The following is a 23,581-nucleotide window of genomic DNA, read 5'->3' as shown; positions in this document are numbered from 1 at the left end:
TCCTCCTGAGGGGAACAGAGGGCCCTGTATGTCGCCCAGACCCATCCCACAGGGATGTCTGCTGCCTTCCTGGGGTCGGGCTGAGGGACATTAATAGAAGACTTGCGGAACTAATTCAGCCCTCAGACTATTATACCCTGTTAGCAGTCCAAGCTGGCAGCGAGGACATTAATAGAAGAAGTGCCAAGATAATTAAAAAAGACTTTAAAGCACTGGGTCGGTCAGTTCATGGAACAGGAGCACAGGCGATATTTGCCTCAGTTCCTGTGCTGTCTGGGATAGATGAGGAGATAAATAATGAGAGGAGTAGAAAAGCCCATCTCATTAACAGGTGGCCAAAGGATTGGTGTCACCATCAACATTTTGGGTTTTTTGACCATGGGGCAAACTCCATGGTATTTGGTCTCCTCATATGAGATGGGCTTCATCCTTCTAGGAAGAACAAGAGGACTATAGCCCAGAAGTTGTCGGGGCTGATCAGGAGGGCTTTAAACTGGGTTTGAAGGGGGAAAGGATTGAAACTGGGCTCTCCAAAGATCAGCCTAAGGATGGAAAGCCTGAATTAAGAGTGAAATCAGCAGCCTACTTGAAGTGCATGTACACTAATGCACGCAGTATGGGCAACAAGCAAGAGGAGCTGAAAGCCATCGTGCAGCAGGAAAGCTGTGACATAGTTCCATCACAGAAACATGGTGGGATGACTCATACGACTGCAGGGCTGCTATGTGTGGCCACCAAGCTCTTCAGAAGACACAGGCAGGGTAGGAGAGGTGGAGGGGTGGCTTTATATGTTAGAGAGTCTCTTGACTCTGTTAAACTTGAGGTCAGCAGTGACAAGGTTGAGTGTCTGTGGACCAGAATGAGGGGGAAGTCCAACAAGGCCGACATCCTTGTGAGTGTCTGTTCTAGACTGCCCAACCAGGATGATGGAGGAGGTGAATTATTCTACAAGCAGCTGTCTAAAAATCAACAGTCCTTGTTCTTATGGGTGACTTTAACCTGCTGGATATCTGCTGGGAGCTCAATATGGCACAGAAGAGGCAACCTAGGAATTTCCTAGAGTGTATAGAGGACAATTTCCCTCATTAGCTGGTAAATGAGCCGACCAGGAGTAAGGCCCCGCTAGACCTACTGTTCACAATCAGAGAAGGGTTGGTGGGTGATGTAGTGGTTGGAGGCCACCTGGGCATAGCGACCATGAAATAATAGAATTTTCAATACTCAGAGATGCAAGGAGAGCCGTTAATAAAACCTCTACACTGGACTTCCGAAGGGCGGATTTTTGCCTATTCTGAAGTCTAGTTCAGAGCATACCCTGGGAAACAATGCTGAAACCACCTTGGGGTTCACTTCTGCGGGGTCACAGCCCAGGGCTGACCCTGATTGGCAGCTCTGTCATGGGCTCTGCACTGTGGGACCAGCGTGACCCAGGCAGTTGGGAGATCTCGGGATGAAGAAATGGGCACTGGGGAGCATCATGGGATCTGTTAGAGAGTCATTTTGACTAGAAACTGCCTGTGGCAAAGCAGGAGGGAAGCGTCTCTGTCAGCAGGATTATTCCACAGGGACCACGGGCGCTGGCAGCACCACAACCTGACCCCAAGCCTGTTGTCCCTGAGACAAACCCCTTCCGCACCGCCATGTCTTTGTTCTCTGCTGCCCCTGTTAACACTCGGGAAGATTTCCTGGCACCTGGGCAGACACAAACCAGCTCCGGGCCAAACCCCCTGAGACTTTTAATAAGCACAAATATGATGTACAATGTAAAAATGGAAAACAACTGGAGGAAACTCTGGACTGTTGATGCTGCCCATGGGCAAAGGGAGGCGGTTCCTGATGCTCACAGCTCTCCCAGCTTCAATGACAGCAGGGATGGGCTCTCCTGGCTGGGGGCTCAGGGGTTGCTGTGCACCCAGCTCTGTCACAGCCTTTGTGTGTCACAGATGTGCCAGAGACATCTCTTCAGCGTCATCGTAGCCCATGCTCCCCGGGGACAGGGACGTGGTGCCTCCTTCAGCTCCAGGGACCCCAGCACTTCTCTGGGAGCACAGGCTGCCCCCTGCAAGGAGCAATGCGGGACATTGCAGCTCACCCCATGGGGCCTGTGCATCACGTTCCCCCCTGCTCCTCACCACACTCAGCTGCTTCTCCCACCCTTCAGTCCCTCCATGGGAAACTCCTGGGGCAGGTGCCCCCTTCCCAGGAGGTTTAGGTCTCAGTGCAGCAGCAACCAGGGTGGCAGTGGGGGTGGCAGTGGGGGTGGCACCCCAGGAACCAGCAGCGCTGAGTTTCCCTCTCACCTCTGGGTGCATCGCTGGGTTCTGCTTCCTCCTCTGGCACCCTGGGCATTTCCCAAGCTCCCTGTCCAGGGGCATCGCCCTCCCCAGGGAGAGAAACCTCCCTGGCATCATCATAGCCATCCACTGTGTCACCCTCAGGCAGAACAGAAACATCTGAAAAGAGAGGGGAGCTGGTGACAACGAGAAGATCCATCGTGCAGAGCAGAGGATGGGAGGCACTGGTGTTGGCAGCAGCACAGGAGACCCTCAGGTCCTCCTCATCTCTGACGGTGACACCCAGTGACACCTCTGTCCTTCACTTGTCTGCAGGCAGATCAGCCCCTTCCTGCTTCATTACCTGGTGCTGATCCCAGACCATCCTCCTCCTCTCGGTGCCCAGGGTAGGGCTGCAGCTGGGTCAGGGACTGCTCCGAAGAGGAGCCTGGAGAGATGCGCAGTGGGTGTTATGGGATGAGACCACTGACCTGGTTTGTGGCCAGTGCTGCTGGGGAAGGGGGACCCACAGAGCTGGGGCTTCATGGGGAGGAGGGCTGGGAATTCACCCTGCTCCCCTGGGACAAGCCCTGTCTCAAAGGTGCTCCCAGAGCTGCCCCAGGACAGCTCTTCCCTCACTCGTCAAGTGGCTGTAAGGGCAGGAAGAGAGGGGCTGTCCAGCTGCGACGGGCAAAGCTGGTTGGGAGGCAGCTCCTCTCCCGGGTCCAGGGCTGGGGTGCTCTCCCCACAGACCACACAGCCCCAGCACTGCAGGGACCACGAGCTGGGGGCTTCAGGGCATCAGCCCTGGGGTGGGGTGGGGAGAAAGGGTCCTGCAGATGTGCCCACACCCACCTAAGTGACCAAACCTCGCCTGCTTCTCCCACGCTGGGCTGTGACCGATCTCCTCGTACACGGCCTCGGGGAAGAGCTCCTTGGCTGTCCTGGAGCCTGGGAACAGAGGCAGAGCTGGCATGGGGACAGGCAGAGGGGCAATGGGACCCCACTCTCCTCCCCAAACCTGTTCCTTGGCCCAGCCCAGGACTGCTCCAACAGCACAGCCCCACTGTGCTGTCCAGGAACAGCTGCCACATTCCCAGCGAGGGCCACATCACTGTGGAGATGATCTAGGGCAGCATCACCCTCACATCAGCCCCTTGGAGACAGCGCTCAAGCCCCTCTGGCCCCTGGGTCATCCCCCTTGTCTGACCCCAGAGCAGCTCCCGTGCTTCCCCTCCACCTGGAGCCAACCCCTGTCTGCCCCACAAGTCCATAGCAGGGCCCCTGCCCTACCAAGGGCACGCAGGGCTGGGCAGAGGGTCAGCCTGGGGCATGAATCCATGGAGATGGGCCCTGCTGCCCTATGTTCCTCTCGTCTTCTCCTTGCCCCAGAGTGCCCTCCAGCACTACCCAGAGCACTGCCAGCCTTGACCATCTCCTCCAGGATAACATTTCCCCCAGGATAACATCTACGGGATAACATCTCCCCCAGGATAACGTCTCCTACAGGATAACATCTCCCCTGGTCCTGCTCTGCCCTGTCTCCCCTTGCTCCATCTCTTGCTCCAATCATCTCTGGGCTCTCTCCACCCCTTCCTGCTGGTGCCCTATGGCCAGACAGTCAAAGGGGTGTGTGGGACAGGTGGCAGCACACAGTCTCCTCCCCTCAGCTCTGATTGTACCCCTTACTGACCCCCCACAGCACCCCCAGCCCTTCCAGGAGGCATCACTGGGAGCTCTGTGGAAGGACCCACCTCTGCACCCAGCCCTGGCACTGAACGCTTGCCAGGCCAGCAGGGCCAGGAGCAGGCAGAGAAGGGCCCCCAGGATGATGCAGATGATGACGGGCACTGAGGTTCTCCCGCTGACAGTCGGACGGCCCCGGGTGGGATCTACACGGGCAAGAACATGGAAGAACAGCACCAGCCCTGGGAGAGATGGAGGCAGCACCAGCCCTGACCCCCATCACACAAGGCAGCAGAGAGGGGAGGACCCCAGGGGGAATGATGGAGAAGCTTCCACCCTGCTGACTGAATTTCACCCCCTCCTCAACCCCCACATAATCACCCCAGTGCCACCTCCTGGGAGTTTCACGCTCCAGCAAGAAGCCCCTTCCACCCAACTGTGGGTCAGAGCCTGGCCCTGGGATACCCAGCCCTGGGGAGGATGAGTTACCTGCTCGGGGTGGGGATGCTGCTGTCCTGGGTGCAGCTGCAGGGGAGGAAAAGGAGAGCTGGGCTGAGAGGGTGGGAGTGCATGTACCAGGGAGCCTCCCCTGTAACACACAGTGTGTGTCTGTAGGGTCCCTGACACATCCCACCCCAATTGCCCCTCCCGTAGTGCTAGAAAGGAACCCAGGACAGGGCTGGGGGCCTCTGCCCTGGGCGGCGGGCAGGGTGGCACAGGTAGCCCAGGGGATGGATGGTCCTGGAGCTGCAGGGCTCCATGGGCATTGACCCAAGGACACAGTTCCACTGAGGCTGCTCCCTGCTTGGCACCAGGCTGCTGCATCCCACAGGAATGTTCCTGCTCTCGGGAGTTCAGGGGCCATGCCAGGACCAAGCGGGTGAAAGGCCTTCCCCAGCTCCCTGCTGATACCTGAGCAAGGGGTCCCAGCCCCCCGCTCACCCAAGCAGCGCACGGCAGCGTCTTCCTTATGCCGGCAAGCACGTCCGTCCCTAGGCTGGGCCCAGCAGTCCTGCAGAGACAACTCCGTTCCCCGGCACTCCACCCGCTCCAGCCAGATGGGGCCTTGGCCCACCCCAAAAGCAGCCTCATGCAGGGCAGACACCGCGGGGCCACAGCCCAGCTGCCTGCACGCCACCTGGGCGTCCTGCATGTCCCAGGAGTCATCGCACACTGTCCCCCAGGAGCCGCGATGCCAGAGCTCCACTCTGCCCGAGCACCCGTCCTCACCTCCCACAGCACGGATGTTCTCCCTGTCTGGAGAAGGCAAAGAGCTCCCACGGCACTCAGACAGCAGAGGAGCCAGGCAAGAGGAGCACGCGGAGGAGCAGCTCCCTACCTGTGCAGCTGCTGGAGTTGGGGCACAGGGCCAAAGGCTCTGGGGGCATTTCTGGGCGTCCCCTGAAGAAGGAAACACTGTGGTGAAGGGACTTGCTCGGGGGATTGTGCAGAAGAGAGCGGGGCTGAGCTCTGCTTGTGCCCTTGTGTGCCATCTTGGTTGCAGAGCAGCAGGAGGGTGGCCATGGAGGGGAGGCTCCTCTGAATCCTCTCTGGTCTCTGCTGAGACCCCACTTGCAGATGTCGCTGCCTCCCCGAGGCACTGCCGGGTGGCAACGGCTCCCAGACATGTGGGACACTGAGAACTGTGGTCACATCTGTACCACCAGCAGCAGAAGAGTCTGACATGGCAATGAAAACCCCTCCAAGCTCTTTCTCTGCATTTGGCCGTGCCCAGAGGAGAGCAGAAGCTGGGGTGACACCAGTGCCCGAGTGGCTCAGAGTTACCATTGCAGGTGATGTGGGTCTCATCTCGCAGGTCATCGCAAGACTGTGGGTCCCAGGGGGCGGATGGACACTGCCAGAAGGAGCTGGTTCCCTTCTCACATTGCATGTAATCCAGCCAGGCAGGGCCAGACACCCTGCCATAGGGCAGGCCTGTTTCCAGGGATCCTCCGTCCCCACAGCCCAGCTCCTTGCACACCAGTGACACCGTGTCAGGAGTCATCGAGCTGGAGCAAACGCTCCCCCACGTCCCGTTGTAGAAAACCTGGAGGTGCCCAGAGCAGCCATCACTGTTCCCCAGCCTCAGGTCCATGAAGTCTGGGAGGAAAGGCAGCAAGAGAACAGGCTGGTGTGGGGCTGTGGGAGCCAGGACACCCCTGCGCTCCCCAGGCCCCCAGCCAGGTAGGGCAGGGCCAGCAAGTCCCCCTTGCACCCAAGGCAGAGAGAAGTCCCTGATGGACACAGCCCCTGCTCTCCCCGCTCACCCTGGGGGACAGCTGAGCTCCCCAGGGACCCCGGCGAACTGAGGGCACCCGTGCATGGGTGTCCCTAGGCCAGGCTCAGGCAGGGGCTCAGCCAGGGACAGCCCTGCATCCCGGCCTCCGGGGAAGCATCCCGGCACAGCTCCCGGCACACACCTGAGCAGATAACACCCGCATCCTCTTTGTGCCCACAGTCGTGCTGCCCCCAGGGCCCGGCAGCGCAGTCCCAGAGAGCAGCTTCGGCCCCAGAGCAGTTCACACCGTCCAGCCAGATCTGCCCGGAGCCTTCCCCGAAGCGAGCGGAGCCAGCCGCCTCCACCGCCCCTCCACAGCCCAGCTGGTGGCAAACGACGGCGGCATCAGACAGGTCCCAGCCATCGTCACAGACGGTCCCCCAGCTGCCCTGGTAGTAGATCTCCACTCTCCCTGCGCAGCGCCCGGGTCCGTTCACCAGCCGGACCCGCAGGCTCCCTGCAGTGGGGAGGAACCCCAGGTGTTGTCAGGGGGTGGCCGCCCCCCCACCCCATCATCTGGGGACCCGTTCAGCGCCGCTCACCCCAGCAAATGACTCCCATGTCCTCCACAACCCCTCCCAACAGGGCACTCCTGGGCAGGGAGCTGTTGCAGCGGGTCAGGCTGGCCTCGTGCCTTGCGCACCGGACCCCTCGCAGCCCCATGGGGCCCGTCCCTCGCTCAGGCTTCGGGGGGTTGTAGGCTTTTTCTGCCTCTCCACACCGCAGCTGCCGGCACACCACGCTGGCCTCCCGCACGTCCCACTGGTCGTCCAGGACTCTGCCCCACATCCTGTGCTGAAAGATCTCCACTCGCCCGTCGCACCGGCTCCTGCCGCCGACCAGTCGCAGGGACGTAGGGTCGGCTGGGCCTGGGGACAGTAGAGGAGCCACAGCCATCAGCGTCACCGGGCAGCACGGCAGCCTCCAGGGAGGAGGGCAAGGGGGGGTTGTCCGACCAAACAGGGCGAGAGTGAGCCCTGTGCTGACAAGAAGCGAGGGCAAAGCCCAGGCCCTGTCTGCAGCTCACACCCGGGTCTGCTTCTGCTGGGTGATGGGATGAGGCTCTGCAGGGCTCTCTGTGGGGATGGGATGTGTTTGTCTGCAGCTGCAGGATGGAGCAGAGCCCCACCAGCCTGTTCTGGGCTCATCATATGGAACCCGGGCCGGGCAGTGGTACCAGGGTCTAAGGCGCTGCCCTGGGGACAGGTGTCTGTCTCTGTTCAGACCTCAGCTCTCCCAGAGCAGAGCGATCAGTCTGAGCAAGGAAAGCCCCCCAGGGATCCTCCAGGGAGAAATTTAGCCTGGTGCTGCCATGGGACCCCTGCTTTGGGTGGCCATGTCTCACACAAAGGGAAACGGAGCTAATGCACTATTTTCCCAGCACTCACCTGAGCAAATGACAGCAGCGTTGTTCCCGTGGGAGCACGGGGGGGCCCCCAGGGTGACCACTGGGCACTGTCCCAGGTGGGCTTCAGTCCCGTCACAGTGGAATGAGTCTCTCCAGACAGGGCCAGTCTCTCTCCCAAAATGCTCTCCTCCAGGAATGGACTCAGCAAACCCACAGTTGAGTTGATGACACAGAACATGGGCATCCAAGAGATCCCAGTGGGAGGCACAGAGAGTTCCCCAGCTCCCCAGCATCTGGACCTCCACCCCCCCCGCACACGCTGTGCTGCCATTCACCAGCCTGAACCCTGTGTACTCTGGGGACAGAGGAGGAGAGAATCACAGAATCACACGTTAGGGATTGGAAGGGACCTCAAAGCTCATCCAGTGCAGTCCCCCCATGGAACAGGAACACCCAGATGAGGTTACACAGGAAGGTGTCCAGGTGAGTTTGAATGTCTGCAGAGAAGGAGACTCCACAACCTCCCTGAGCAGCCTGGGCCAGGCTCTGGAACCCTTACTGCAGACTGCACTCACTCAGTTCAGCTGTGAGGATGCTGTGGGAGATGGTGTCAAATGCTTTACTGAAGTCAAGATAGATCACGTCCACTGCTCTGCCATCACCCATCCACCTCATTATGTCCTCATAAAAGTCGATGAGGTTGGTCAAGCACAACTTCCCTTTGGTGAAGCCGTGTTGACTGTCCCTAATGACCCTCTTATCCCTGATATGCCTTGAGATGGCACCAAGGAGAAGTTGTTCCATCAGTTTCCCAGGGATGGAGGTGAGGCTGACCGGTCTATAGTTACGTGGATCCTCCTTCTTGCCCTTTTTGAAGACTGGAGTGACATTTGCTTTCCTCCAGTCCTCAGGCAACTCTCCCGTTTCCCAAGACTTGGCAAAGATGATGGAGAGCAGCCCAGCAATGACCTCAGCCAGCTCCCTCAGCACCCACGGGTGCATCCCATCCGGACCCATGGATTATGGATGTCCAGATGGCCTAACTGCTCCCTAACCCAGTCCTCATCAACCCAGGCAAACTCCTCCATTGTGCTGCCTTCCTCTGGGGCCTCAGTAGTACGGGGCTCCTCAGGACAGCCCCCGGCAGAGTAGGCAGAGACAAAGAAGGCGTTCAGAAAGGGTGGGTTGGTGCTTTTGTACCCTCCGTAGCTGGTGGAAAGGCCAGAGGGACAAAGGCCTTTCTTCTTCTGCATGGTTTTCATGCTGCAGACAGTCCCATTACCCCTTCTGTCCTACACTCACCCAGCCTGGTCCTTGCTCTGTTCCCAACCCCCCACAGAGCCCCAGTGTTCAACACCCCACCCCGAGTCCTCACGTGTGCAGCTGACAGCAGCGCTGTTCATCTGGGTGCAGGCCTGGTCCCTGGAGGACCCCGTGGGGCAGGAGGACAGGAGGGACTCATTCCCCACACACTGCAGCTCTTCATCCCACATGGGACCAGCCCCTTCTCCAAAGTGACCTCCTGCAGACACAGGCAGGGCCACGCCGCACTGCAGCTCCCTGCAGACCACCTCAGCAGCCTGGGGGCCAAAGTGGGAATCACAAACACTTTTCCACTGGTCCCCGTCATGGATCTCCACACGTCCTGAGCAGTGGCTCTTCCCGTCCACCAGACGGACAAATCCTGGAGGAGGCGGGGAAAGCAAACCAAAAGAAAACAAGAAAACAAACAAAACCACAATAAAACCTAACCAAACAAAGAAACAAAAAAGTAACCAAACATACAAATCCAACGCCACACCTGGGAGCTCCCCAGAACTTTCTGGCAGTTACATGTCCACATCCCACATCACCCCCAAGCAAGCCATGGCCAAACTGCCATTGCACATCCTAGGGGAAGCTGTTGGGGTCGTGATGATGACACAAACACATCCAGGACCCCTCCGGCCCTTCTCTACACCATCAGAGCACTCGAGGTATGTGGCTGCCATACGTCTCCCATGTCTCTGAGGGGGAACAACCCAGCATGACCAGCCATCTCATGCTCTTCCTCCAAGGTGTGGGTGCCGAACAAGTTGCCCTGTCGTGTTTCCAGCACAGGGATCCTCAGCCTTGTTTGCTGGGAACTGGCAGAATGGGTGGGGACCAGTACAGACCAGAGGACACCCTACGGCAGGATGGAGGATTTTCCTGGAGCCCAAGGCACCAGGTGAGGTGGGACTGAGACACTGAGGCAGGGTCAGGACACACTGAGGCAGGGGCATTTCACCCTGGGGTCGGCTCCCTCTGGGCTTTCCCCAAGGACCAGTTACGCCAGCAATGACCGTCCCAGATTGGCAGGTCGACCAGCATCACTGGGCCCAGATCCAGCTCATGTTTGTTGTTCCCCGAGAACACAGCCAGGGCCTTCCCCCATCCCAGCCCCAAAGGTGGGAACAGGCTGATCCCTTACCTGAACACGTCACTCCAGTGTCAAGACTGTGATCACAGTCATGTTCACCCCATCCTGCATGTTTGCAGTCAGACAGGGCAGATTCAGTGCCATCACAGCCAACATCATCCATCCAAATGGGGCCAGATCCTGGCCCAAAGTGTCCGTACTGTGGAGCTCCAACAGCAGACCCACAGTCCAGCTGCTTACAAACCACTGCAGCATCGTTCATGTCCCAGTAGTCACCACACACTGTCCCCCACTGTCCCTGGTGTTTCACCTCCACTCTCCCAGCACAGTGCCTGCCGCCATCTGCCAGCCTCACCTCCGCAGCACCTTCAAACACTGACACAGGACCAGTCAGATCAGCATCAAGCCCCAGCACTGTGGGTGTCAGGGTGGGATCCTCCTCCCTTCCAGGCTGTCCCCAGTATGGTGCAGAGGTCCCTTCTATCCCCAAGGACCGTGCAAGCCTGGGACGAGCAGCTCCAGCCCTGCTGGGTCATTTGTAACCCCAGAGATTTCAGCACTTCCTTCTACTCTTGCAGACCCCCTTTCAACCTGCCCCTGGCCCAGACCCACCTAGAGCACCAACTCCTCCCCAGCCAGCACCCTGGGAAGAGACCTGTCCCCAGGGATCCCCAAGCACAGGCTGCTGTTTCTCCCAGGACCCCCAGCTCCCCTGGACCACAGTCTGCCCTGAGTACTTGCCACCTCATCATCTCAGGCCTTTGTGTATGCCCTGTGAAGCAACAGGTTGATCCCAGAGAGGCCTACCAGCCCATTGTTCCCTTTGTCCTGGGGCATCAGCCCAGCCCTGCCCTTGTCTGTGATCCCCAGGAGGGTCACATCTCTTTCAGCTGTGGGAACAGATGCCCCAGTTCCTTTGTCTCCACAATCCCAAACTGTCCCCTCCTCAGGCTGGGGCCACCCCAGTGTTCAACACCCCACCCCGAGTCCTCACGTGTGCAGCTGACAGCAGCGCTGTTCATCTGGGTGCAGGCCTGGTCCCTGGAGGACCCCGTGGGGCAGGAGGACAGGAGGGACTCATTCCCCACACACTGCAGCTCTTCATCCCACACGGGACCAGCCCCTTCTCCAAAGTGACCTCCTGCAGACACAGGCAGGGCCACGCCGCACTGTAGCTCCCTGCAGACCACCTCAGCAGCCTTGGGGCCAAAGTGGGAATCACAAACACTTTTCCACTGGTCCCTATCACGGATCTGCACACGTCCTGAGCAGTGGCTCTTCCCGTCCACCAGACGGACAAATCCTGGAAAACAAACAAACAAACAAAAAACAAAAAACCAAAACAAACCAAAACAATAAAAACAACTTGGGCTTTCCCAGAGCCCTCTGGCAGTTACTTGTCCATGTCCCACATCAGCTCCAAGGACTCCCTGGACAAACTGCACATTGTAAATCCCAGGGGAAGCTATTGGGTGAGTCTTCGTGCCACAAATACATCCAAGGCTCCTCCTCCCCTTCTCTACAGCACCAGAGCACTTGAGGTGTGTGTCTGCCACACACTCACAGCCACAGGTGCTGCTCAGGCAAAGGGCTCCCACACAAGGTCCTCTGTGCTGCCCAGCATGCTCCCCCAGCACTGCAGCCGTGTGAGCAGTTGGGGTCCAGGAGAACTGGCCCAGATGGTGACAAAGCTGCAGCTGCTCAGCCCCTGCAGAGCTTGAACCAGGCAGGACCATCATCACCTGTGTGCAACCAGAGGCTCACTCTGATCCCAGGCTGTTCCTGCAGTGTTGGGAGGTTCCTTTTAGGTGGGAGATGTCCCAGAGCACAGAAATGCAGGAGCTGTTACCATGGCTGGTGCTTTCCAGAGCCCTCCAAGGCCTGCTCGAGGGGGATGTTCTCATCCAGGGACACGGTGCTCTGCCCAGGGGTGCACAGGTCCCAGGCCAATGGCCAGGCAGGGAACAGGAGAGTTGTATGTCCCCCTGGCCTCTCGCTGCCTCAGAGGGTGACAGCAGCACAGATGAGTCAGTCAGTGCTGGTATAGACCCCGTTTCATGGGTCATTGTGGGGAGCTGTGGGCAGGGAGGAGGGGTTGGGCAGCTGGTCATTGCTGCCTGCATGGGGTGCTGTCCCCACAGGGATGTCACAGCTCTCCCCAGGGACCAGTTACACCAGCAATGACAGTTCCAGCTCAGCAGCATGATTGATTAATTTGGCCAGATCCAGCATGTGTGTTGCTCCTTATGGCACAGCCAGGTCCCTTCCCCAGTCCCATCCCCTAAAGGTGAGAAAAAACTGACCCGTTACCTGAACATGTCACTCCAGCATCAAGACTGTGACCGCAGTTATGTTCACCCCATCCTGCGTGTTTGCAGTCAGACAGGGCAGATTCGGTGCCATTACAGCTGACATCATCCATCCAAATGGGGCCAGATCCTGGCCCAAAGTGTCCGTACAGAGGAGCTCCAACAGCAGATCCACAGCCCAGCTGCTTACAAACCACTGCTGCATCGTTCATGCTCCAGTAGTGACCACACACACGGTTCCCCACTGTCCCTGGTGTTTCACCTCCACTCTTCCAGCACAGCGACTGCCGCCATCTGCCAGCCTCACCTCCGCAGCACCTTCAAACACTGACACAGGACCAGTCAGATCAGCGTCAAGCCCCAGCACTGTGGGTGTCAGAGTGGGAGACCCCTCCCCTGCACGCTGTCCCCAGGGTGGTGCAGAGGTCCCTTGTTTCCCTACGGGCTGTGTAAGGCTGGGGCGACCAGCTCCAGCTCTGCTGGGTCATTTGTGACCTCAGAGCTTTCAGCTTTTCCTTCTACCCTAACAGACCCTTCAACCTGACCCTGGACCAGACTCACCTAGAGCACCCACTTCTCTCCAGCCAGCACCCTGGGAAGAGACCTGTCCCCAGGGATCCCCAAGCAGACGCTGCTGCTTCTCCCAGGACCCTCAGCTCTCCTGGACCATAGTCTGCCCTGAGTACTTCCCAGCTCATCATCTCAGGCCTTTGTGCACCCCCTGTGGAGCAAGATGTTGATCCCAGGGAGTCCTACCAGCCCAGTGTTCACTTTGTCCTGGGGCATTAGCCCAGCCCTGCCCTTGTCTGTGATCCCCAGGAAGGTCAAGACTCTGCCAGTCCATGAGAACAGATGTCCCAGTTCCCTTGTTTCCACTGCACCAACTGTCCCCTCCTCAGACTGGGTTTCACCCCAGTGTTCAACACCCCACCCTGCGTCCTCACGTGTGCAGCTGACAGCAGCGCTGTTCATCTGGGTGCAGGCCTGGTCCCTGGAGGACCCCGTGGGGCAGGAGGACAGGAGGGACTCATTCCCCACACACTGAAGCTCTCCATCCCACACGGGACCAGCCCCTTCTCCAAAGTGACCTCCTGCAGACTCAGGCAGGGCCACGCCGCACTGTAGCTCCCTGCAGACCACCTCAGCAGCCTTGGGGCCAAAGTGGGAATCACAAACGCTTTTCTACTGGTCCCCATCACGGATCTGCACACGTCCTGAGCAGCGGCTCTTCCCGTCCACCAGACGGACAAATCCTGGAAAAAAACACCAAAAACCAAATCATACAAACCTGTGGTGAGGCAGGAGGGGTTGGGCAGCTGCTCAGTGCTGCTTGCATGCGTTCCTGTGCCCGCAAGGCTGTCACAGCTTTCCCAAGGACCGGTCACACCAGCAATGACAGTCCCAGCTCAGCAGACTGGTTGGCCACATTGGGAACTCCTTCAGATCATGTTTGTTGCTTCCTGAGAGGGCCAGTGCCTTCCCTCATCCCACCCTAAAGGTGGGATCAGGTTGACCCCTTACCTGAACACATCACTCCAGCATCCTCAGCATGATCACAGTCATGATCACCCCATTCGCTGTGTTCGCAGTCAGACAGGGCAAATTCGGTGCCGTTACAGCTGACATCATCCATCCAAATTGGGCCAGATCCTGGCCCAAAGTGTCTGTACTGAGGAGCTCCAACAGCAAATCCACAGTCCAGCTGCTTACAAACCACTGCTGCATCATTCATGCCCCAGTAGTCATCACACACGGTCCCCCACTGTCCCTGGTGTTTCACCTCCACTCTCCCAGCACAGCGCCTGCCGCCATCCACCAGCCTCACCTCCGCAGCACCTTCAAACACCAACACAGGATGAGTCAGGAGAGCACCAAGCCCCAGCACTGCAGCTCTGGGGGAACCTCCTGCCTGGGCAGAGTCAGGGGTACCAGGGTGGGAGCCCCCTCCCCTGCAGGTCCCCAGAGCAGTGTGAGGGTCCCTTCTGTCCCCACAACTGCACAAGGCTGGGGGTGCCCATGTCCAGACCTGCTGGGTCATTCTCCATCCCACCACACAAGGCACCTCTTCCTACCTCAACGGCCACCTGCCCCCCACCCATGCCCACCCACACACCGCCCTGCCCTGCACTGGGCACCCACTGCCCCCAGCCCAGCACTCCCTGAACAGCCCCGTGTACCTAGGGCTGCAGCTTCCCATGTAAACCACCTGCCCCAGCACCATCCAAACCCAGCCCATCCCCAGGGCTTTCCCTGTTCCCACTGAGATGATCCAGAGGATCCCACATCCCCTCCTCTCCCCTGGCATCAGCCCTGGGCCAGCCACCCAGGAAGGCCATGTCTCTACTGCAGATGTCCCTGTCCTCTCTCTCTCTGGGGGGCACAAACTGCCCTCGTGGGGTCAGGGCTCCCCTGGAACAAGGGGCAGTGAGCAGTGCACCAAGCCTCTGGGGCACCCCAGAGGTTGGCAGTGCCCTGGGGATCTCTGGGTGTTGTCATCACCAGTGAGGCACCGCTGGTCCAGAGGCAGAGCGCTGGGGACAAGGGGTCCCAAAAGGTACCCCAGGACAGGGGGTCTGTGAATCCAGCCAGGCACAGAACACTGGAGCTCTGGAAAAGGAGGTGCTCTCTCCCACCCAGACAGGCACAGGGAAAGGCACAGGCTCCGTGGAACTGAGCACCTTCTGCCCCCTGTCTCAGCAGCATCTGCAAAGAAACCCCATTCCCAAACAGATCCCCATGACCACACTGGTACCCGCTGGCCCTGGGCAGTAGGACAAGGGAGTCAGCACTTACCCCTGCACAGCTGTACCCAGAGGAGCAGCCACAGCGTCTGAGGGGACAGGAGTCCCTCTGTGCCCATCCTGAGCCTCCTGCCCTGATGGCACATCCCTCTGTGCCGCACTCCCTGCCACAGCTCCAGGGACTCGGGGGAGCAATGATGACAGGAGGGCAATACATCTCTGCAGATGTCCCCCAGTTACAGGAGGAACCAATCGAAGCAGCAGCACCTTTTTAGACATTATCGGGAGCCATCTCCCCTCCGACACGGCCCAGTCCTCCAATGAACTTCTCCAGCACCGTTCATGACCATATATGAGGGACGGCTCTGCTTCAGGTGTCACATCACTGCAATGGTAGAACATCACAGGACAGGGCTGGCTGTAGTGGGGGAAGCAGTTTGTTCACCCCTTGAGCTCTGAGTGCGGACCAGGAGCACTGAGCATGTGCTGCAACAGGCACATCCAAGAGCCCGAGGTGAGAGTGTCCAGTCACCCCAGTGCCATAAGACCCAGGGGGCTGGGACTGCACCGGGGCTGTGTCAGGAAGGGAAGGAAACAGCACCTGTGACAGAGCCCGCTGTGTTGGGAGCAGCAGCTGGGAAAGGGCCTTAGCCCAGGGCAGAGCCCCATCCCAGGAGCGCTGGCTCACCCACCGCTCCCTGGAGAGCCCGCGGAAGGTCCCTCACAGGAGCTGGAGCTGTGACACGTCCCTGTCGTGGCAGCAGACGTGCAGCCCAGAGGCTCAGACGTGTCCCAGACTGTCAGCATGTCACCGAGGGGCCGTTATTCCCCACGGGTGGATCAGAGCTGCAGCCTGCAGGTGCACAAACCACAGCCCCCGTGCTCCCCCCGCGGTGCCCAGGCAGGAAGTCTGTGGTTTCCTCCTGGCGCCGTGCCCGGGCTCATCCCTGCGGTGCCCCTAAGACACCCCCAGCCCGACGGCTGCAGCCAGGGCTGCAGGGGCTGCTCCTTCAGCCTCGCAGGCACGGGGTCGGGCAGCTCCTGTACCTCCTGGGGACCCTGTGACAGCACATGGACGGTCGGCACCGAGCTCCATGGCCATGGGGTGACACTGGTGATGTGAGCACTGCTCCTCCTACTGCAACTGCTGTGTGCTCATTGGTTATATTGTCAGTGACCTCACACCCTCTAGTGCCACCGCTGCGTGCTCGTTGGTTACACTGACAGTGACCTCACACCCCCCAGTGCTGGCTCAGCCCACAGCACCCACTATTCCCAGCTGGTCTCCCATCCAAGCACTGACCGGGCCCGATCCTGCTTAGCTTCCCAGATCAGAAGAGATGGGGCATTCTCAGGGTGATGTGGTTGCTTAATTTATACATATATATATATATATGTATATATACATATATATTTAAGTTCCCCGAGTATATCCTGATAGTATCTGAACTAAACCCTTTTTTTAAGGGCAGAGCAGAGGGGCAGGATAACCTCTCTGACCTACTGACTATCCCCTTCTAACCCACCCCAGGTACCATTGGCTTCCTGGCCACAAGGGCCCAGTGCTGGCTCATGGTCACCTTGTTGTCCCCAGGACCCCCAGGTCCCTTTCCGCTACGCTGCTCTCTAACAGCTCATTCCCCAACTTACACTGGAACCTGGGGCTGTTCTGCCCAGATTCAAGACTCTACTGAGACCCCAGGGACCTCACCAGCACAACCTGTTTGCTCTGTGCACATGTTGGAGTCCTCACCAGCACAACCTGTTTGCTCTGTGCACGTGTTGGGGTGACCCCATCTGGCAGCACCCACCCAATCACTTGCTCAATCCCCAGCAGTGGGATGGGGGAGGGAGCTGGAAGGGCAGAAGCAAGAAAGAAAACCTCATGGGTCAAGATAAAGACAGTTTAAGAAGTGAAGAAATAGTTACTCACAGCAGCAGATACATATGTCCAGACTGTCTCTGAGCAAAGGATGTTTTAATGTGTGGGAGATTTGAGGGATTTTCTTGAGGTTGTTGTGTGGATGGGTTTCTGTTATATGGAGATTTATTTCTGAACTATCCAGGCTCAAAGGAATTTCAAGGCCACCTCGAAAGCTGAAAGCAGGACCTGCTGTGGGAGTGAGGCAGTTCTACAATAACAGTACCTCAACAAGATGTAAATCAACAGACCTATCAGCAGTGAGACTCGGGTGCCTGGGCAGCACGTGACCATGGACAATATCCAATCAGCTAACGCATGCTTGGAGCCTGGATGCATGATCAGGAAGTAACTGCATGTATAAGGAGGCTTGTTTCTGTAATAAATGGCTTTGCTTAAATTCATATGGGATCGTGTGGAGTCCGTGAGTTTTCGCCCTCGCATATGATTGTCACTTTTCTTGTTGTGGATTGTCCTATCACCTTTTTCTCTCCAAATCCCTCTCCCTTTGCCCGAGGCTTTCATCTGCCCCAGTGTCCATGGGTAGAGAAATCTGTCTCACAGGAGCCAGGCGGGGAGAAGTATTTGACACTTGTCAGGACCAGGAGCCCAAACTGCCCTCTGCTCTCGTGCTGGTGGGTCTCTGCACCCCTCTGGTTCTTACCCAAAGACTCCTCTGATCCTGCTGGTGGGTCTCCGCACCCCTCTGGTTCTTCCCCAAAGAATCCTCTGATCCTGCTGGTGGGTCTCCGCACCCCTCTGGTTCTTCCCCAAAGGCTCCTCTGCTGCAGGTGGCAGGCACGTTGGCTCCTGTGGGGAGCTGCTGCAGCTCAGCGCTGTTGCAAGGAGCAGAATCTGATCCCAGAGCAGGAGAGGGGAGGAGGCGGCTGTGACCGACATCCTCTCCCACTTCAGCATTGCCCAGCTCCCTCCTGGGATCTCCTCCACCCATGGTGACCCTGGGGGAACTGGGGCAGCCCAGGCTCACATGTACCAATGCTCAGCACCCTGGAGCCAAAACTGCCAACTAAGTATTCCATCCCATCCACGTCATACATCATATAAAAGGGGGAGAACACGAGGGTCTCCCCCCTCTCTTCGACTGTGGCTGACATCTGGGGAGGATCCTGCCTGCTGTCCCTGTGACCTGAGGCCTAGGAACATACCCTGCATCCTTGAATCCAGTTCCAGTTCAATGCAGAGTCCAGCCCAGGACTTCTGGGTGCCTGCACTTCAGTTACTGGAGCAGCTCTGAGCTTTGCCGGGGAATTCAGGACTTGTTTTGTATATTTTGTGTTATTTTCTCTATTTTCTTAGGAGCATTAGTAAAATATTTTTAACATTTTTTTTCCAACTTGCAAGTCTGTCTCGCTTTTCCTCCCATCATCTTTACTCTCCATCAAATGATTGGTCAAACCACTTGTCAATCATCCATGTGCTGCACTCCCACCAGCCGTGATTGGTGCAGCCAGCACAGCCCAACCCTTAGCTCTGCCCAGTTTGTTCAACTCTCGCCAACTTTCCTGCAGGCCTCAAAGCTTGATTGGCTGCTTACATATCAATCACTTGACTTGCCCCACCTCCTCAAATGTGATTGGCTGTCCTGGGCCCACTGACTCCCCATAGACTTCTGGGCGGTTGTTGCCAGGCAACGAGCTCCGCCTGAAAACGACGTCGTGGGCTCTAAACAAAGGCTGTGGGTGATAAAAGACACGTTGGGACCCTAAACATGAGGATTTGGTCCCAAGGAGGAGGCTCTGGGCACTCAAAGGACGGGCAGATGCTACAGATAGCGTTTTGGGCCTGAACACGAGGGGACCCTCTTGGTTCCCACCCAAGCTGGGTTTGGTGCCCGTGACCCCACGGAACGACACCTGTGCTGTCCGGAGTGGCCACGGAACAGACGGAGCCCAAAGACACAGCCTCCAGGAGCTCAACGGGCTGTTGTGACATTTCATGGACGTTTCACAGGGGCAGCCCTTGGACTGAGGGCAACAGTCTGTGTGTGACATCAAAGGGCGGGAAGGGGAGCGGTGGTTGGTGAGGACATGTTGGATTGTGTGGGACCTGAGCCTGACGTCCATGGGGTGGAACAAGGGGTGCAGAAAGGACCGTGGTGGTGGCGACACTGCTCCTGCATGGAGCTCCAGAGGCTGCAGGGAGATTTCTGCTCCACCAGGGACCAGCACAAGGCAATGGCCCGTTCATGTCTGTCCCTGCTCTGGGGCTGTGACCCCAGCAGCCCCTGCACAGCAGCAGTGTCCTCACTGCCAACACCGGCTCTTTGCTCCGTCTGCCCCTCTGTCCTCATCTCCTCGTGCTCTCCCCACTCCCAGGCACCTTTCCCACCTCCTCCAGGACCCACCGAGGCCTCTGTCTGTCTCTATAGAGACTGAAAGCCCCTGCTTATATCTCCCCAAAATCCTGGCGACAATTTCCCTCCCTGTTTCCCATTGGTTTGTACTTCAGGTTTACAGACTCCCTCGGCGCATACAATAACCCTTCCCCTCATCAATATGGATTCTTGGTACTTTAGCTGCACTTCCCCCAAATTAACTTGTCAATACAGGTATCAGTATATATACAGGTATCAGTATATATTCTGGGAAAGAATTGTGTTTTACATTAAGGATTCACAGTCCGATGTCTCTCGGTCCTTCCCCCGTGCTGGGCTCAGGCATCAGGTCCTCAGTGATGTAAAAACAACAATTCTTTGTTAAGTGTTCCTTAAAATAGTGCAGCTTTGGTTTCTACCAAGAGGGCATGTTCTGTGTGCTGTTCACATTTCACACATATTATACCAATTGATTTTTTCTCCCTGTTCAGTTCTTTCTACGCATGTCTTGTTATGTCCATAGGTAACCACCCAGAATTTGTACTTAGTTTTGATATTGTTCGGTCAGCTGCTACTCCACATTATCTAATCTTTCATTTTCCAGCGCTCTCCTGTTGCAGCCTTTGGCAGACGATGTTCTTGTTACCAGGTAGATCATCCTTCCCACATGTAATTTGGATGGTCCCCAGCTGATCCACGGTGCTTCATGTGTTCTAACGTCTGCCTTCTGCATCACCTGATGATGGATCTGTCACTGTGTTTGTGTGGCAGGTGTCACATCAGCAGCATTGTCCCAGCCAGGTCACTGCATCTCTTTCTCTTCTCCCTCTGCTGTCACCATGACTGTACCAGCTGTCTGCTGTGCTTTCCGACCTCATGGACCCTCTGGTCCTGCCTCCCTCCTGCTGGTCAATCCTGTTCCTGCAAAACAAGTGACAACCAGTCAGTGTCCCCTCTGTGGCACCTGGATCTTCCAGAGCGGGATGGCTGGTGGGAACTGTCACCATGAACCAAGGATCTGTGTGAAGTCTTCTCCTGGAACAGGAACAGCTCTGGCTGTGCCTGGTGAGCACCACGCTGCCCCACGGAGAACAGCAGCAGTCGCAGAGTGGGTCTCTATGGGTCTCCATGGTCTCTGTGGGTCTCTATGAGTGTTTACGGCTCTCTGTGGCCTCTATGGGTCTCTATGGATCTCTATGAGTCTCTATAGGTCTCTATGGGTCTCTATGGTCTCTATGGGTCTCTCTGGGTCTCTATGGGTCTGAGCCAGAGTGCGGGTGCCTGAGCTGGGCTGAGCTGGAAGGGTCTGGAAAACAGCTCATCGGGAGGAGGCGATGGAAGAAGGTGGAAGAGTGTGTGTGGCACCGGGGATGAACTGACACCCTCAGTTTGGTATCTGGACCCGTGCTGGGCTTGCACATGGACTAAGGTCCAGCTCCGAGCACAAATTGCTGCTACCAGTCCTGGATGCCAAGCACTGGTCCTGCTCTCTCCTCCCTGGAGCGCCCTGAGCACATGACTGCCCTGTGGCCTCTGTGGGTCTCTAAGGTCTCTATGGATTTCTATGGGTCTCTATGTTCCCTATGGGTCTCTATGGGTCTCTATGGTACCTATAGGTCTCTATGGCTCTCTATGGGTCTCTATGGTCTCCATGGGTCTCTATGAGTCTCTATGGTCTCTGTGGGTCTCTATGGGTCTCTATAGTCTTTATCAGTCTCTATGGTCTCCATGGTACTGTATGGGTCTCTATGGGTCTCTATGGCCTTGGGGCTTGGGGAACTCGGGTGAAAAGGAAAGACAGACTGGTGTGGGTATGGGATCTCTTAAGTATCCTGGGATTGCTTTGCTAATCACTCTGTAGCTGTTCCTGGGCTGTTATCTCGATATGTGCCCAGAGAGGCAAAAAAGTCCATGAACACACTTTCCTATTAAGGTTGCCTTCTTACAAAAAAACCACACTTCCGTTTTCTCATCGGCAACAGACTGAAAGATGGCAGCTGAAGCAGCTTCTGCCTCTTGTGAAAACAGGTAACAACAGATGGTTCCATTCAGGTGATCCTTAGTTGCTTCACCTCAAAACGGACAGATTTTGCTCTGGGGAGACTCAAAACTGACAAATTTTACTCTGGGGAGACTTGAAACCAACAAATTTCTCAATGGGGGTCAATGGGGTTCTATGGTAGTCAGTGGGGGTCAATGGGAGTTAATGGGAGTCAGTGGGAGTCAATGGGAATCAATGGGGGTCAATCGGGTCAATGGGAGTCAATGGAGGACAATGAGAGTCAATGGGGGTCTATGGGAGTCAATGGGGGTCAATGGGGATAAGTGGGGGTCAATGGGGTCAATGGGAGTCAATGAGAGTCAATGGGGGTCTACGGGAGTCCATGGAAGTCAATGGGGATAAATGGGGGTCAATGAGAGTCAGTGGGGGTCGATGGGATAAATGGGAGTCAATGGGAGTCAATGGGGTTCTATGGTATTCAATGAGAGTCAATGGGAGTCAATGGGGTTCTATGGTATTCAATGAGAGTCAATGGGAGTCAAATGGGGATCAATGGGAATCAATGGGGGTCAATGGGGATCAATGGGGGTCAATGGGGATCAATGTGAATCCATGGGATTCAATGGGCGTCAAGGGGAGTCAATGGGGATAAATAGGAGTCAATGGGAGTCAATTAGAGTCAGTGGGGTTCAATGGAGATCAACGGGGAACCTTAAAACTGCCTTTAATCCCAATGGGAAGCTCCAAAAATGGCTTTTATCCCAATGGGCAGCCCCAATATGCCTTGTTGCTTTCTCTCAAAAGACACGGAAACAGAATGGCCCCCCTGTCACTACTCACTGCCCGCACCAACAGAACCCTCAGGAAGCCCAGTATTTCTGGTCTCTAACTGACAGACCAGCAGTCGTGCATCCTACGGGATGTGGCCGCTTGTGTGCACTTGGGGTCCAGACAGTCAAGCTGATTCCAGTTTCAGCTGTGGTGCTTCTAAGCACTGAAGTTTAACCCCAAAATGAAAGAGAATACCAGCAGTCCAGGCATCTACCACCAGGAAGTTAAAGCAGAAGAAAGGTCAGCATGGCACACGCTCAAGGACAGGGCTGCCTGTACCCTTTGGCAGGGAAGCCTCTCCCCATCCAGCCGCATTTCTCCTCCTCTCCTCCAGTTCTCCTCCCTCTGTGTCCCCGTACCTTCAGCTGGAAGGTCTGACTGGGATTCAGCGCCGCCAGGAAAGTGAACTGTCCCGGGAACGCTCCCTGCTCCTTGTCTTCTTCCTTGAAGCCCTACAGAGAGATGGGTGGAGAAAAAAAGAGCGTCTGGTGCACCATGGAAGACGGAACTTCAGTTGGTGAAGTACGGGGTTATTTCAGCTACGTAGTCCAAGGATGATGAGGACAAGGAAAAGACGAGAAGCTGCAGGTGGGCAGCATGTCACATTTGCCCACTCAACAAGTTCAGGCTACCTGTCAGAAAAGGAGCAGACGCTCCCAGTGAGAGGAAGGTGACCTGAGGATCACAAATGCCACTGGGGTTGGAAGCCAAGAAGTTTTAGGACCATGCACTGTCCAGCTCCTTTTCCTTGTGGCTCCTGGAGTAGCATCTTGCCCCAGAAACTTCAAGTGGTACATTGAATAAAAGGGGAATACAATGGGAAGGAAGCAACTCCAAGGAGCCTGTTTGTTCTGAGTGACAGGAGAAAGTTTCAGGCCACCAGAATCCCTCACCCATCTTCATCACCTGCTTAGCAATGCTGTGCAACTCCCAGAGAAATCACTTACATAGACAGCAAAGTCCTTTGGAGCTCCGGAGATGCTTTCTCCATGGAACGCTGTCCCTGAGACATGGGCCATGGTGATGGCTCTGGGAACGACTGGCATGGACAGCTTGATGAACACATGCCCCTGACTTCCTGGGAAGGGCCAGCAGATGCCAGGATGATTTTCTGGCTGAAAGGACAAGAAGAAACTACATTCACATGGAGAACATTGCTCTGGTTCTCACTCCCACTATAAGCATCAGAGGATTAAGAACTTATTTGACCAATCAGCTTTGTTCTGAACCACAACCAGGGCCTTCAGTTGGACCCTGTGGGTACTGAACAGAGCAGCGGTTGTGAGAATTCATGTATCCCAAGGCCCTTTCAGCAGAGAAGCCCTTCGATGGCTTGGAGCTGGTTGCGCTACTTGTAGAAGCTCAGCGGCCTCTCCCAGTCCAGAGCCCTCACCAAGAACAACCAAGGGATGGTGGCCCCCCTGGATGAAGCGTCCCTGCCAGGGGAAGCACTTGC

At 56.7% G+C, this 23,581-nt stretch overlaps 1 pseudogene; it reads right to left on the bottom strand.

The window, feature by feature from the left end:
• Positions 1-424: 424 nt before the first annotated feature.
• Positions 425-14,631, bottom strand: LOC136116260 (scavenger receptor cysteine-rich type 1 protein M130-like; annotated as a pseudogene).
• Positions 14,632-23,581: the final 8,950 nt, after the last annotated feature.

This window comes from Patagioenas fasciata, chromosome 6 (assembly GCF_037038585.1).
Source record: "Patagioenas fasciata isolate bPatFas1 chromosome 6, bPatFas1.hap1, whole genome shotgun sequence".
Taxonomy (NCBI): Eukaryota; Metazoa; Chordata; class Aves; order Columbiformes; family Columbidae; genus Patagioenas; species Patagioenas fasciata.
The sequence above is the reverse complement of the archived record's forward strand: the minus strand, read 5'-3'. Positions and strand labels throughout refer to the sequence as shown.